At 43.2% G+C, this 13853-nt stretch overlaps 1 long non-coding RNA gene across 2 annotated transcripts in view; it reads left to right on the top strand.

Annotated features, from left to right (window-relative positions):
* LOC142502309 (uncharacterized) overlaps positions 1 to 13853 on the top strand; it is a 96682-nt gene that overhangs the window by 80003 nt on the left and 2826 nt on the right. The gene's annotated exons all lie outside the window — the stretch shown is intronic.

The raw sequence follows: 13853 nt of genomic DNA, 5'->3' as shown, positions 1-13853 counted from the left end.
CCAACCCAGACAGGCAGCTGAGGTAGTGTGCGTGAGTCCTACCTATATCCAGTGCAGCGCCTCCACCTCATCAGGATCCCTGTGTCCGCATGGGAATGATTCTGATAAGGAACTCCTCCGTGGTGCCATCATATGTAGAGTAAGGTCAGACTCACACATGAAGATGTCCTGAATCAAGGTTTCTTTGTTGTGGCTTACGGTGCGGGCCAACTGCAGAGTTATCTAGCCACACATCTTGCTGTGTTATCCTTTCAAAGGTACGCCCTCCCAATAGAGTGGGATCCCCTCTCCCCTCAGGGAGATCACCCCTGTGCCAGGTCCCTGGACACAGTATGGCGTTGACAGCTTGATGCTGATTAATATAGAATGGGGCCACTATTTACAGCACTAGTGGGCCTCTTTCTCCCAAGTCTCAACGCAGACTTGCTCCTTACTCCAACACACTAACTTTGAGCAGTTCTGTGCCTTATATATCTCAGGAGGCAGGCACATCTCTGATGTCACTAACGGTGGACTCAGAGTATGTAGCCACTCCCCTCCATACATAGGGCACCTCACCAGGGTGTGAGGGCAAACCTCCATGATTACTGCTGGCATCCCTGTAATTTACCAGGTTTACTGCCAGCAGGAGAGAAAACTGCAGACCATTTTACAGCATGGCTACAAAAATATCAGAGGGAGTTCATTTGTTTCCAACAGATAAAGGAACCAAAATGATCAATTTCCACAGGGGCTCTTTTTTAAAGTGAATATAGGTATTATATGTATTAACGTTTTCTTTGGTGCACTGCAATTTTTTGTAACCTTTTCTGTGCCATGTTGACGTATCTGGTTGGGTTATGGGCAAATTCTCGTTTTCTAGGGGGTGGTCTGGCTGAGCGGACCACCCGATTGGAACAGAAGTGGAGCTCTCCCCACTACTGTTTCCTGTATCCGAGCACCAGGAGCGATCCCATGACGTGGAAGTGCCAGGGAGCCTGTGCCACAGACCCTCGGCACTGAAAAGGCTAAATAATTTTTGACTTTCAATATCAGGAGCTTGTTAATCTGGATGATTTACATCAAGACTAGGGCCACCGACAGGGGGGAGGGGCGGAGAGGTGGGACAAGTGTCCCCTGGGACTCTGTGGGGGGCATAGCCAAGCGATGACAAAAGTTCAGCCCACCGGACCAACTTTAGCGATCACGCTCGCCGGGGGTCTCTTTACCACGGAGCCTGAGCACCTCTCCACTGTGGGGCTCTCCTTAACCCCCGCCCCCCAGCCATCTAAGATTTCTCCCCCATTCAGCTACCCGGACCCATGTCCAACACTCTACCTGAGCCTCGGAAAAGCTTCCGGCAGGCCTGGCACAAACTAGGGGGGGTTTGACGCTAAGATAAAAGGAAACTTGAGTGTGTGTAAGTGAAAGAATATGATACATCCCATATTAATGTGTCTATCTATACACATACGGGTATATCAATATATACTTACATATATGAATGGAAGAACGAAAACACAAAGCACACCAGGGGTAAGTATTATCAAAATATATTTATATGTCACATGCAGCTTCCAAAACGTACAATTCTTAAAATAACATGAAGCTCCATGAAGAACAGTGAGTCTCGTGGTGCGTTGATGGAATTCATCAGAGACCGGGTGCACCAGGTCCCCGGACTGATGGTCGAGACCCAGAGCTTCCAGGAGCGTCTATGCATAACAACGCGGTGACATACACTGATGGAACCCTGATGCGTTTCGCGCGTAAAGCATATGGACATCTACCGAGAGATGTACTAAGAGTTTGTGCATCTGAGACTATCTTGTTTGTTTTACATATATGAATATATATATATTTGTATATGTTTATACATACAGATGAAGTCAACATTACTGCTGTCCGTAATGCATCAATGTTGGGAAAAAAACAATCTTGTATGCACATCAACATTTGTTTCAATGGTGCCGCGTCAAATCTTAAATTATGCAATAAAGTTGGTTACAAATGTATATACACACAAACACAAACAACATAAATATAAATATATGTATATATATATATATATATATATATATATATATATATATATACTGTGTGTATATATACATACATACTGTACACATATACATATACACACACACACATACAGCTTGCGATATAGGAAACAGTAGATACAAAGCATCCGGATATATTGCTGCTACAAGACGTAAAATACAAATGTCTAAAAAAAGAAACAATAAAATAGTCTTTAAGATTAAATATTCATAATATTTTTCCCATAAAATGCACAGTTCCCTGTCAGAAATTGATATACACAATCTAATTTATTTTATTTATTTTTTGGGGGGGGGGTGGTTGGCACAGAGAAATTAGATGTTTGCCCCAAAGACAGTTAAAGTATATTATAACATTTACGAAGTGACCCTTCCACCAGGATATAGCTGCCTCCTGCCCCCTCCAATCAACCTTTATGTCCCTTCTATGTCTCTAGGTGTGGAAGGCAGTAAATAATTGATGACCCGCCCCCCGACGTTATTGGAATATTTTAACTGTAGGTTTTGCGCTCCCTCTTGTGCCATTAACTGAATCCTTCTTTTGTTTCACCGCTAACGAGGCGGCCTGCCGCTCAGTGTCAGCGAAATTATCTTCCCCGCTCACTCCCCGTGCTGCAAATTACCTCCTCTGGAAAGAAAAAGTTCACTTTTCGTGCCATTATTTGTATGTGTGTGTAGGTAGCGTAATTATGTGCTAAATCGTCTGGTTTGCAGCTGGAACATGCCCCATGTAAAGCAGAAACGGGCAAAATGAGAAACGGCTCGGTCCGGGAGTAGGGAATTTCACTGCGCCATCTTTAAAAATCCCAGGTGCATTTCACGCTCTCTTTACATAAATAATTAGTTACTATGTAACTATGTAACTATAATAAACGCTGTCTGTGTCACAGGGTTCTACGACGGATTGCGGTGCAGTGAAGGGGTTAAAGCCCCATTTGTACTTCTATAAGTTGCTGTACGTTTTCTTTCCCAAGTACATCCTGATAACACAGTTTTCATTCAGAAATCTGCAGCAGAAAGGTACAATTATATTTAGCATACAGCCTTCATATGTCTTCTGCGTCATTGAAGTGGATAGTTCATCTAGGGCCATGTTTCCTAAGCGGTGTTCCACCGTCCCTGCTGAAAGACACTTTTACAGCCTATTCACTTGAATGTGATGTAAGAGGCCATTTTTACCAAGGGGCTTTTTCTATCTACGACGAAGGATCAACGGGGAATTTTGGATGAAAAGTGCCCGATTGGCTGCTTCAGAGGACTTAGAACAGGGGTAGCCAACTCCAGTCCTCAAGGGCTCCCAACAGGTCAGGTTTTCCGGATATCAGGATATCCACTGATTACGCCACCTGTGCTGAAGCAGGGATTTCCTGAAAACCTGACCTGTTAGTAGCTCTTGAGGACTGGAGTTGGCCTACCCCTGCTTTAGAATAAGCCCCTTAGTCAATATGGCCCCTTCTTGAGTAGCACTGCTTAGTAAACATGGGCACGTCTTACTGCTTTGCAATCTGTTGATAGCCCCCGCAGCACTGAAACTGAGAATTACTCCGGCATCCCATTAAAATAACTCGCCGCGCCAGGTGACCCTCTCACTGCATCAACAACGTCCTCTGAAATTCATAACACAAAGACATCTTGTCATCTTTCAATTCCCCCCGCGCAGAAGAGATAGTCCTGGCAAATATGTTTCCAGCTGAACGACACTTACTTACATTTCCATTCTCGGGCCCCGTAAAGGCGAGATTAAATGACACGCCATTTGTGAAAGAAAAAAAAAACACACAAACAAAACCATTTCTCCTATCACAGACTCTGAACTCCGAGGAAAAATTGTCTCTCTTGGTCGTATAATTCAAGAATTATCTGCAGCGGGATAAAAAACGCTGCGCAGTCTGGACGTGTAGCTGATGACAGCTAAAAGAATCCATAACTCTGCCCTCCCCTTTATCGCTCATTGTGAGCGATCACGTGGGAGAATAAAAGGAAACAAATAAATGATTTCCAAATTCGGCCTTGTTTTTTCTTCGTTGGGCTATTGTTCACCGTGATTCACGGGGCGGCTTCAGATAGACGCCGTTCTTGCGTTGACTAGCGTATACCGCGCTGGCAGCCCTATTACAATGCTTATGTGGCAATCTGTCTTCTCCCAACCTTGCTTAAATTCTGCCTTTTCCAACCCGTGGTGTAGATTTGTTTTTTTTTAACCGCGTGAAGGGCTGGAGGGGTTAATCCCGGCGGATCCTCCGCAGACGGAACTGATCGGAGGTTTACCGACGTTATAGAAAAAAAGGGCGCTTCAAAATATAAAAAGTAGTGTTACTCTAGTGGAAACCACAGTTCTCTTGCCAGGTGTGGCAGGCCTCTCTGGCAGCAAAAGGGTTAAACACCGCGACACTCTCGGTCTCTAGGGACACGTCAGTTGTCGAAGAAAAAAAAAACGGCACTGATTTTCAGTAAATCCTATTTAAAAGCACTTTCATCTCATAATTCAGTTAGTGTTGAGCATGTAAGGAGCACTTAGCAGAGAAATTAGGGGAAGCTGCATCCTAATTTGTTCCAGTAAATAATATACATTCTGTTTTGGCATTCACTGATTGAATACTGTAGGGTATCTGAATTATAATTAGCCTTTTTAGCACAATATTGTGTGTGTGTGTGTGTGTGTGTGTGTGTGTGTGTGTGTGTGTGTGTGTGTGTGTGTGTGTGTGTGTGTGTGTGTGTGTGTGTGTGTGTGTGTGTGTGTGTGTGTGTGTGTATATATGTGTATATATATATATATATATATATATATATATATGTGTATATAGATATATATATATATATATATATATATATATATATATATATATATATATATATATATATATGTGTGTGTATATATATAAAATATCCCTTACCTAATGCAAAAGGGAACAGACGTCTGTGAGGACAGTGATAGGATTTAACCCTTTCAGTGACCCTTTGACGTACCGACCACGTGAAATGGTCACGCGAAACCGCGATCACAGAATCGCGCCCCAGGAGAGGTCGGCGTGATGACGAATTGCCGGAGAGGCTGTGGTACTCTGGTGCCGGGGGCTCCTCCAGCACACAAAGGGTTAATGCCGTGTACATTTGATGGGGGGAAAGACATGTGCTTGTGTGTATATTTGTAATTTATTCACAGATGATAGTGTATGCGTCACTTAACAAATCAGACTGGGTAAAAAAACTTATCCTGACTTTGAACACACTGGTACCCTATAACATTTTAGGAGCAATTGATGCTGATATTTTAGAACACACAGACTACAATATAACATGACAGTAAATGTTCGAAACAACACTGCCATTGCAGAAAGAAGAGATAAAGAAAGGTTTTATCTGTATTTTATTGATGGAGAAACTCAGAAGAGTCTATTTTTCAAGACAAATACATAATGGTGAAGGGGTTAACCAGTCTCACTAATAAAGGTTCAGCCCATATGGTTACCCCTGATCCGTGTGTTGGGGTCCTAGAGTGCCAGCTTTTGGACCCAGATATCCTAAATGCATTACTGTGACTGTGTGCAAATTATGCGACATTAAAGATTTCTGTGTGTTTTGCCTTTCCAGGGATGCTGGGACCGGGAGATTTCTAGGCTGTAAGTTTCAGGGTGGGGGTGAGAAAGTCTTTACAGAACGTGTCTATGTATCGGGGTTCCAGAGTTATGGGATACCCCAGGAATTGGATCCGGGAATCGAGTGAGATTATCGGATCCAGCCAAGCACATTGCTCCGGGCAAACTCTGACTCTGAAAGCGCTATTACGACTCACCGCCAGGATTCCTGCTGCAGCATCTTCCAGACAAGGTAACCGGGCATGAAGGGGTTAATGTATACCTGCGATCACCCACGGGGTCCCTAGTAGACAGAGGGGTCCCTAGTATAAAGAGTGATATGTCATGTAATAGGGTAAGGGAGAGAAGGGAAAAGCCCCCGCATCAGGTTAGTTAGTACATATTTGTAGCAATAATTAATAAAGTTAATGGTGCAAATAGGGATAAGGTATATAAGCCACCCGAAAAAAGAAGAAAAGAGACCCCAATGAATGCACTCGTATACTGTAAATGTATATGGTGAATGATTGAGAGGATTAAAAACCTTTTAATGATCAATGATAATAAAGAAAGAAGAAAATAATTACAGATGAACATAGAAGACGGAGATTGAAAATAAAAGAAAGAAGATTTTTTTTTTACCTGATGCTGGTCTTCACGGTGGATGGCGTTGGTTTGCGGGAGATGACGTCCCGGTACGAGAGCTTCTATATACGCCAGGATTCGGAGGGTGAAGACTTCTAAAGGTAAGAGAAATATTGAATGTATGTAAGTCTTTTTCAGGTTTTCTCATTGTATTTATTTATTTTTATATTTGTGATTGCCCATTGACTGATAATGTATTAATCTGTGCCCCTACAAATAAATACAGTGACAGCCAATGCATTTTTTGGCAAATGCTTGTTTTCTATTGATTGTTATTTTTTCGATTTCTTTTTATTGTTTGAATTAAATTGTTTTGAATTTGGATGGTTTGTTTTTAGTACTTTTTAGGATTGGTTAGCGTTTTAAATTAATTATTTGTTTTGTTGGCTACTGGTTTAAATTATTTGTTTTGTAGGCTTCTTGTTTTATTTATTTGATTGGTTGGCTACTGGTTTTATTTATTTATTTAATTGATTGGTTGGATATATGTTTATTTATTTGTATTCTTACGTTTTAGAATAACATATTTGTAATTCTTTTGCTGTTTTACTGATAGATTAATGTAATTGATGTGTAGTTGAGGCTTTTTAGTTCTTTTATTGTTGGGGTGTTTAGGTGATTGTGTATTTCTTTAATTATTCTGTATTTCTGCTCTTAATTATTTTTATTAAGTTGACCATTGAGTGATATAGTGGCTTATCATGCCCATATTATATGGGTATGTTATACCACTGTACCAATCAATGGTTACAGGGTGGGTATAGTGGGTCCGGGGTGGGTGGTTAGGCGTCCCGGGAGGGTAGCGGGGTACGGTGGTTAACCCCTTAATTACTATATCGGTTATTAACTGCTAAGGTGATTAAGGGGTTAAGGGCAATTAGATTGTATTTTGTCTTGTATTCTTGCTGGCATCGGAGGACATGGACCTGCAGTATGCTGACGAGGATGCCCTTCATGATGGCAGGGGTAAGTTGAACATTTTATTTACTTTATTAATGCTGGCTGGCTAATGTTTGATTTTATAATGGGCAAATGCCCTATTATAAATATCTGGATAATTGTAATTTTGACCATTATTATACTGTATGTGTTTGGGGGGGTTGTTGGGGGTAGAGGAGAAGGGTGAAGTTGGCATTTGGCCCTTGGTGTTTATACCTACCGGGTGGGTAGTGGGAGGGGTTATTAACTGTTAAGGAAATGAAGGGGTTAACTCCACCCGCAACCCCCCCCAGCAAGGCCTAAACACCCACCAAGGGCCAAATACCATCTTCACCCACCCCCGCTACCCACAATAACATGGCAGTTGTAGTTAACCCCTTCATTGCCTTAGCGGTTAGCCACTAAGGTAATGAAGTTGCCTGTAAATACATTTTTATTGCTTGGGATTCATGCCGGGGATCTCCTGTGCTGATATTAATGGGTATCAGCTCTGGAGACTCCCGGCATCAATCCGATGCAGGAAAAAAGCATTTTTTTTCTATGTCCTCTCTCGCTGCCTTATCGGCAGCTTCTTGCCACCTTCCCGCCTATTTTTCCTGCCGGGAGGATTTGGAGAGGAAATCTCCATTCTAGAGCCTCGATTATCCCCGATAACCTACTCAAGGCTACTACAAATGCGAGAACCTGCCAATAAGTGGCTTATCGTGACTCACCTGGTTTTTTTTTTTTAATTTTGAGGAAAAAAAGGGCAATAAAAGCTTTTATTGGCCACTTATCGAGGCTTACTGAATAGCAGGAGAATGTTTTGGTGAAAAGGCATTGATAAGTGGCTTATCGAGGCTTATAGCATAGGCCCCATAGAGAGATACAATCCCTGAGTTGGATCCAGAAGCAGAGGAATTCCCTTTGATTTCCGGAGGACTGAATGACAAAACAGAAGATGAGAAAGGTGTAGACCGCTCTGAGTATCACCATAGTGTAGGGCAAGCTGAGCTAGAGCTACTGAGATTCCATACGCCCCATAAACAGTATGGGGAGGTAACAGTGGCAACACAAGTGTACTCACCACGTCCCAGAAGGCAAATCATGACCACAAACTAGTGTTCTTGTGATTAGTGAGAAGTTATATAGTCCTCAAATAGGCAAAGGACCGCTTTATACTGATTGCTACCTTACTGCAATGTGTAAGGCATGGCCTACAGTGTTTTCTCATCTTATGAGGGCACTACAAATAAGACTGTAAGCTTTGTTCTGATGTTTAAGGTTGTGTATAAAGTGTCATGTATACATGAGATAGATATATAGTGTATAATATATGTAGACACTATATAGAAATTAACCCTGTAATAATCAATTTCCTGGATCTTACAAGTACTAAAAAATCAGATGGCACCCTTGAGACCACTACGTTTCGGAAATGACAGTTACTAACAACTATCTCCAGGCAGATAGCCATCATCCGAATCCTCTGGTTAAAGGTATCCCAGTGGGTCAGTATCTCCATCTGAGACGTAATGGTTCAACTGAAAGTGAGTTCAAACATCAAATAGGCCTAATGCAAAAAAAGATTCCTGGCACGCGGTTATAGTAGAAAGCTCTTGAAAAGAGCTTATAATAGAGCTCTAAGTACATCTAAAGATACTCTCCTACAAACCACCAATACCAATGCACAACTTCAGGAACACAATATCAGATTTGTTGGTACATATAATGAGAATGAGATGAGAGCAAGCATACAAAAACATGGGCACATCCTGCTCAATGATCAGGACTTAACAAGCATCCTTAACCCATACCTGTCTATGGTGTGAAAACGAGTTAAAAATATTAAAGGTCATGTGGTACATAGCCATTTCTGCAACAACAAAAAAACAACAGAACACAAGTAACTGGTGCACAAACCAGACAAAAGGATCGATTAGATGTGGATCATGTAAAGTTTGTAAATATATGTCAACAAGTAAGAAATTCAGCAACTTGAACAATTAAAAAACATTTACGTATGATCAGGTCATTAACTGCAAGTCTTTAGGAGTGATCTACCTAGCAACATGCCAATATGGCATAGGAAAGACCCGGAGACAACGGAGACGATGGGTCCCTCAGCATGTGGGATCAATTAGAAATGCACTAAACACACCAATATCCAAACATGTACAGGAACAACACTAAGGCAATACTAAGGTACTGTCTTTTCAAGGAATTGATCATCGTATGCCAAGAATAAGAAGGGGCACCTGGGGCAAGATGTTGCTTCAATGGGAAGTCAAGTGGATTTTTAAACTACATACGTTATCAGCGAATGGACTTAATGAGAGTTTCATGTACTCTCCTTTTATTGGCTGATCTAAAATTACATTTACTTTAGTAAGAATTAACTGCAAGAAGAGTCTTTCCAACGGGTCTTTTTCAATATAATTGATCCGATTGTTAATGCTAAGATATAAATATCAACACTGTGTCTATATCGATTATCACTATCCTTTTGCACAGTTCTGTATTCTCTGCATCACAGTGTACTTCAGGGTTGTTTGCTCTTGTAACATGTTACAATTCCAATACTGTATGTACTTGCAATCAGCGTGGTTTGTATCGCTGTATATAACCTGATATGTACAGCTTAACATGAGAACAAGACACTGCATGGATAGAAATACAACTATCCTGTTTTGCAACATGTGTATCCATTTGTGGTCTCGCACCACTGACTCCCTTCACAAGTGAAAACGAGTCTAGCGTCCCTAGTTACCAAGGTAAACTAGGGAACTCCATAAAAGACTCCTCCATCCCCACTGACGCAACCCCGAAAGAAGCCGCTGTGAAGGCGAAACGATCATAGGGCAGCGTCATTACATCACGCATCGCATTGGACGCAAGTTTCAGGGTCCGGTATTACCGGGGAGAATTGTCAGCGTACCTGCAGGACGCCCTCTCCCCCTGGTATCCGGCCGTTCCACAGTTAGGGATCGGCTGGTAGTCCTTTCGACTGGTCCCATGCGCTAAGTTGTCTGTGGGTTTCTTTAGGTAGATACTCATACAGTATGCACTTGCTGCACCCGGGACTTTAGATGTCAGCAGTAATGCTCAGTGTTAGGTTTACCGTTAGGCCCTGGCCTTAGGCTGCGTCCATGCTGCCGAAGACCACGTGGAGACGTGCGTGCATGTGATGTTACCCGCGTTTAGCGGGAGCGGTTTTTGGCCAGGCTAGACATGCCGTTGTGGTCTTGTCTATGGTTGACTCACAGAGCTGGTCCGCCCTCATTGAGCAAACCGCTCACGTGACCCAGCCGTCGCGCCAAAGAATCAGATTGAACAGATTCCTCACGCACCGCGCGCCCCCTCCTGCTGTCGCACGTGCGCGGTCTATGGGCTCGATCATTGTCTTGCAGGGGGGCACAAACAGTTTCCCCTGCACCCCCCTGTCGGATGTCCTCCTCCCCTGCGCACCCCCCTCCCTCCTCCTTCTTTTTTTTATTTATTTATAAAAAATGTTTTACCAGGAAGTAATACATTGAGAGATACCTCTCGTTTTCAAGTATGTCCTGGGCACAGAGTTATAAAAAATACATGGTTACGATAAAAGAACAGAGGTTATACAGGTAATTCATAGACATTTCATGGACAGATAAAGTTGGAAAATTGGGTACAGGGGATAAAGGGCGTATGTGTTTCAGAAAGAAATAGAGCAACTCCAACATCACTTTAACATCAACTAACATCAGCGAACGGCAGCAAACGGCTCACGCCTTTTGGCTGCCCTTCGGCTGCGCCAAAGGCTGTGCGCCTTTGGAACAACGCAGATGTACGCTGGGTGGGTGAGGTTGAATCTGGTGCGTCTGTGAACAAAAAGATCTTTTCTTTGTCCCCTTGGCTCATTAACATTCCAGTGGGTGGGGTTGCCGATTCAACAAAGAACAAGCACATGTTAACCCTTAGCACGCTGGTCCTGTGCAGAGGGGAGCAGTTCTTGGGTGGCCCTCATCAGGCTATGCGCCTTTGGAGCCTTGATTGCCGGCGTCTGGGCATCATGACGTCACGTTGCCATAGCAACATGACGTCACATGACCCCGCAGCGTCATGTGACGCCACGTTGCCATGGCGACGCGTCTGCTGTTTGCAGAGGCCTTGGCCGCTTGCCCGGAACTTAATTTAAGTGCCTACGGGAAGCGTGCAGGGCCTCTGTAAACCCCACGTCCCCCGTCGGCAATCTTGCGCCCCCCCTTGGGGGTCATGCCCCCCAGTTTGCGCACCGCTGCCTTAAGGCATTTGGATCGCGCTGTGTGCGCCTCTGCGCGGTCTTCAGCAGCATGGACACCATCTTAGGCCGTGTTTATTGTGCCGGCGACGGCACCCGAAAACAAATGCATTGCCACCGCCGCGTGCGCTTATAGTAAGCCGTCGCGAAAACTGGTAGTCGGCAATATTTAATTTTTCAAGGGCTGTCGCCTCATGTGACAGCCCCTGAACAAATCAAAAGCCAGGAAACCCGCGCCGCCACCGCCGCACAACAAAATATAACTTTCGCCTGTGGCGACAGCGACGGGTGATGTCGCCATCGACGCCATCGACGGCACTATACGCACGGCCTTAGGCCGGCAGATTTTTCCTGCGTCATGAGTCACAGACAGTCATCCTGGATTGGAGGAGATGGCTGAATGGGCGGGGCTACAAGCAACTGCACAGCGTGGGAACAATGTTTCAATTCACCCCTCTCTCTTCCTCACTCCCTCTCTTACACCCCCACAAGAATAAAAATTTTAAAAAACAGCCCCCAAAAACATATATACAACCCCCTACCCCCCAACTACATACAAAAAAAAACACCCCCCAAATACATATATACAACCCCCCAAATACATACTGTACAAAAAAAACACACCCTAAATACATTTTTAAAAAACACCCCCCCCAACGATATACAACCAGGGCCACCGACAGGGGGGACAGCCGTAGTCGGTGTCCCGGGCCCCGTGAGTCAGGGAGCCCAGGCCCCGTGCCGGCCAAGTGTCACTGTCGGTGCCCTTGTGTGTCACAAAAAAACTCTGACACGCTTGGTTTATTGAAGCTAGGAGAGGAGAGCCAATGAGAGCCTTCCTCGTGGGCTCAGCTGATATACGCCACGGCACAGGCGGGAGAAACATGTTTGAAATTTCCTGCCTGTGCAGCTGCTTATTCAAACTACACAAAGGTAAATACTTAACTGTACTGTATTTCCCTGTACTGATGTGTGTGTACCCTGTGTTTGTCTCTGTAGTGTCTGTGTCCATGTTAAAGTGTTTGTTTGTTTGTGTGTGTGTCACTGTGAGTGATCCCTTCAACTTCTCCCCTTCCCTCTCCTGTGACCTGCGCCTTTAAACTCCGCAGAGATACCGGAGGTCAAAATGAATGGGATTCAGCTCCAGAGACCCCCTTCTTCAAACATGAAACGAAAAAAATTATAAATATATATATTTTTTTAAGTTAACCCGTATTGCTGCTCTGAAATTGGAAAAAGAAAAGAGCTTGTTCAAATCTATGCTGGATAGATGGAAGTTAGATTTCCCAGAATTAGTCAGCTCTGACACTTTTCTAAATGGTATTTAAAAAAAAAACATCATGCAGTTGAATCTGCAGATTTCATGGAGATACAGTACAATTTAGTTTCATACGCAGAGCTTCATATCACCAAGATTATTTGCTACATTTCAGATTGATGCTTACAAAATATCTCCAAAATGTAAGGGAAGTAACACGGTTTGTATTTGGAATGGGGAAAGGTTAAAACATTTTGGTTTCAAGAACGGGATATGTTAAAGACTTACTAAATTGTAAGACAGATCTGTCCTTTGTGTGTCTTTTGTTTGGTGACGATGGAGATCTGGGCCAAGTGACAAATATTCCTATCAATTATTAGATGCCGTGCTCCTTGTCGCTCAGAAATATATACTCACGAGTTAGCAAAAAAACCATCCTAACACTACTGCCCTGCTAAAAAAAAATGAGCCATTCTCTACCATGTCAATGGAGAGACTCAAGGCGATGTTACACATAAAACGTCTGGAAAATCCTACTGTTTATGGGAAATAGTTTATTGTAACCTTAGACACGCAGAAAAGAACGGTCTTTTTTCGGGGACAGAGTATTATATATTAAAACAAATTAGAGATGGGGGTAAACTAAGCGGATTAAGGGAACATGAGATGAAATTAATAAACACACAATCCCAGCGAGCTCTAACCCAAGAACCCACCACATCATATATATATATATATATATATATATATATATATATATATATATATATGTATATCAAAAGGAGTGCTACTGAGCGTGGCCAAATGTATTCAACAAAAAACAAAAATACCCAATGCTACATTGTCGCGGTCGGCGTAACCTGCCTTCCTTAATAAAGGAGGAGCCCGGCTGGATGCCCCAGAAACCATATGGTTTGGGCTGAGAGTGTCAGCTCTTGGGTCTAATATTGTACCTTACTGTGTTGCCTGTAATTTTGTTTCTCTGTTATACTGTCCCCCATAGGGTTATAAACTAGGAACTGTGTATTTGGGGTTAACTGTGTAAGCCCAGTGGGCCAGTTAATGCATTATCTGTGTATTCCCTTTGCCTTATGGGCCTGCAACTGCCTGTGTCAGCTTGGAAGTGGATTGCCTTGTATGGG

The sequence above is a fragment of the Ascaphus truei genome, chromosome 9 (assembly GCF_040206685.1).
Source record: "Ascaphus truei isolate aAscTru1 chromosome 9, aAscTru1.hap1, whole genome shotgun sequence".
NCBI lineage: Eukaryota > Metazoa > Chordata > Amphibia > Anura > Ascaphidae > Ascaphus > Ascaphus truei.
This window is presented reverse-complemented; position numbering and strand designations above follow the sequence as displayed.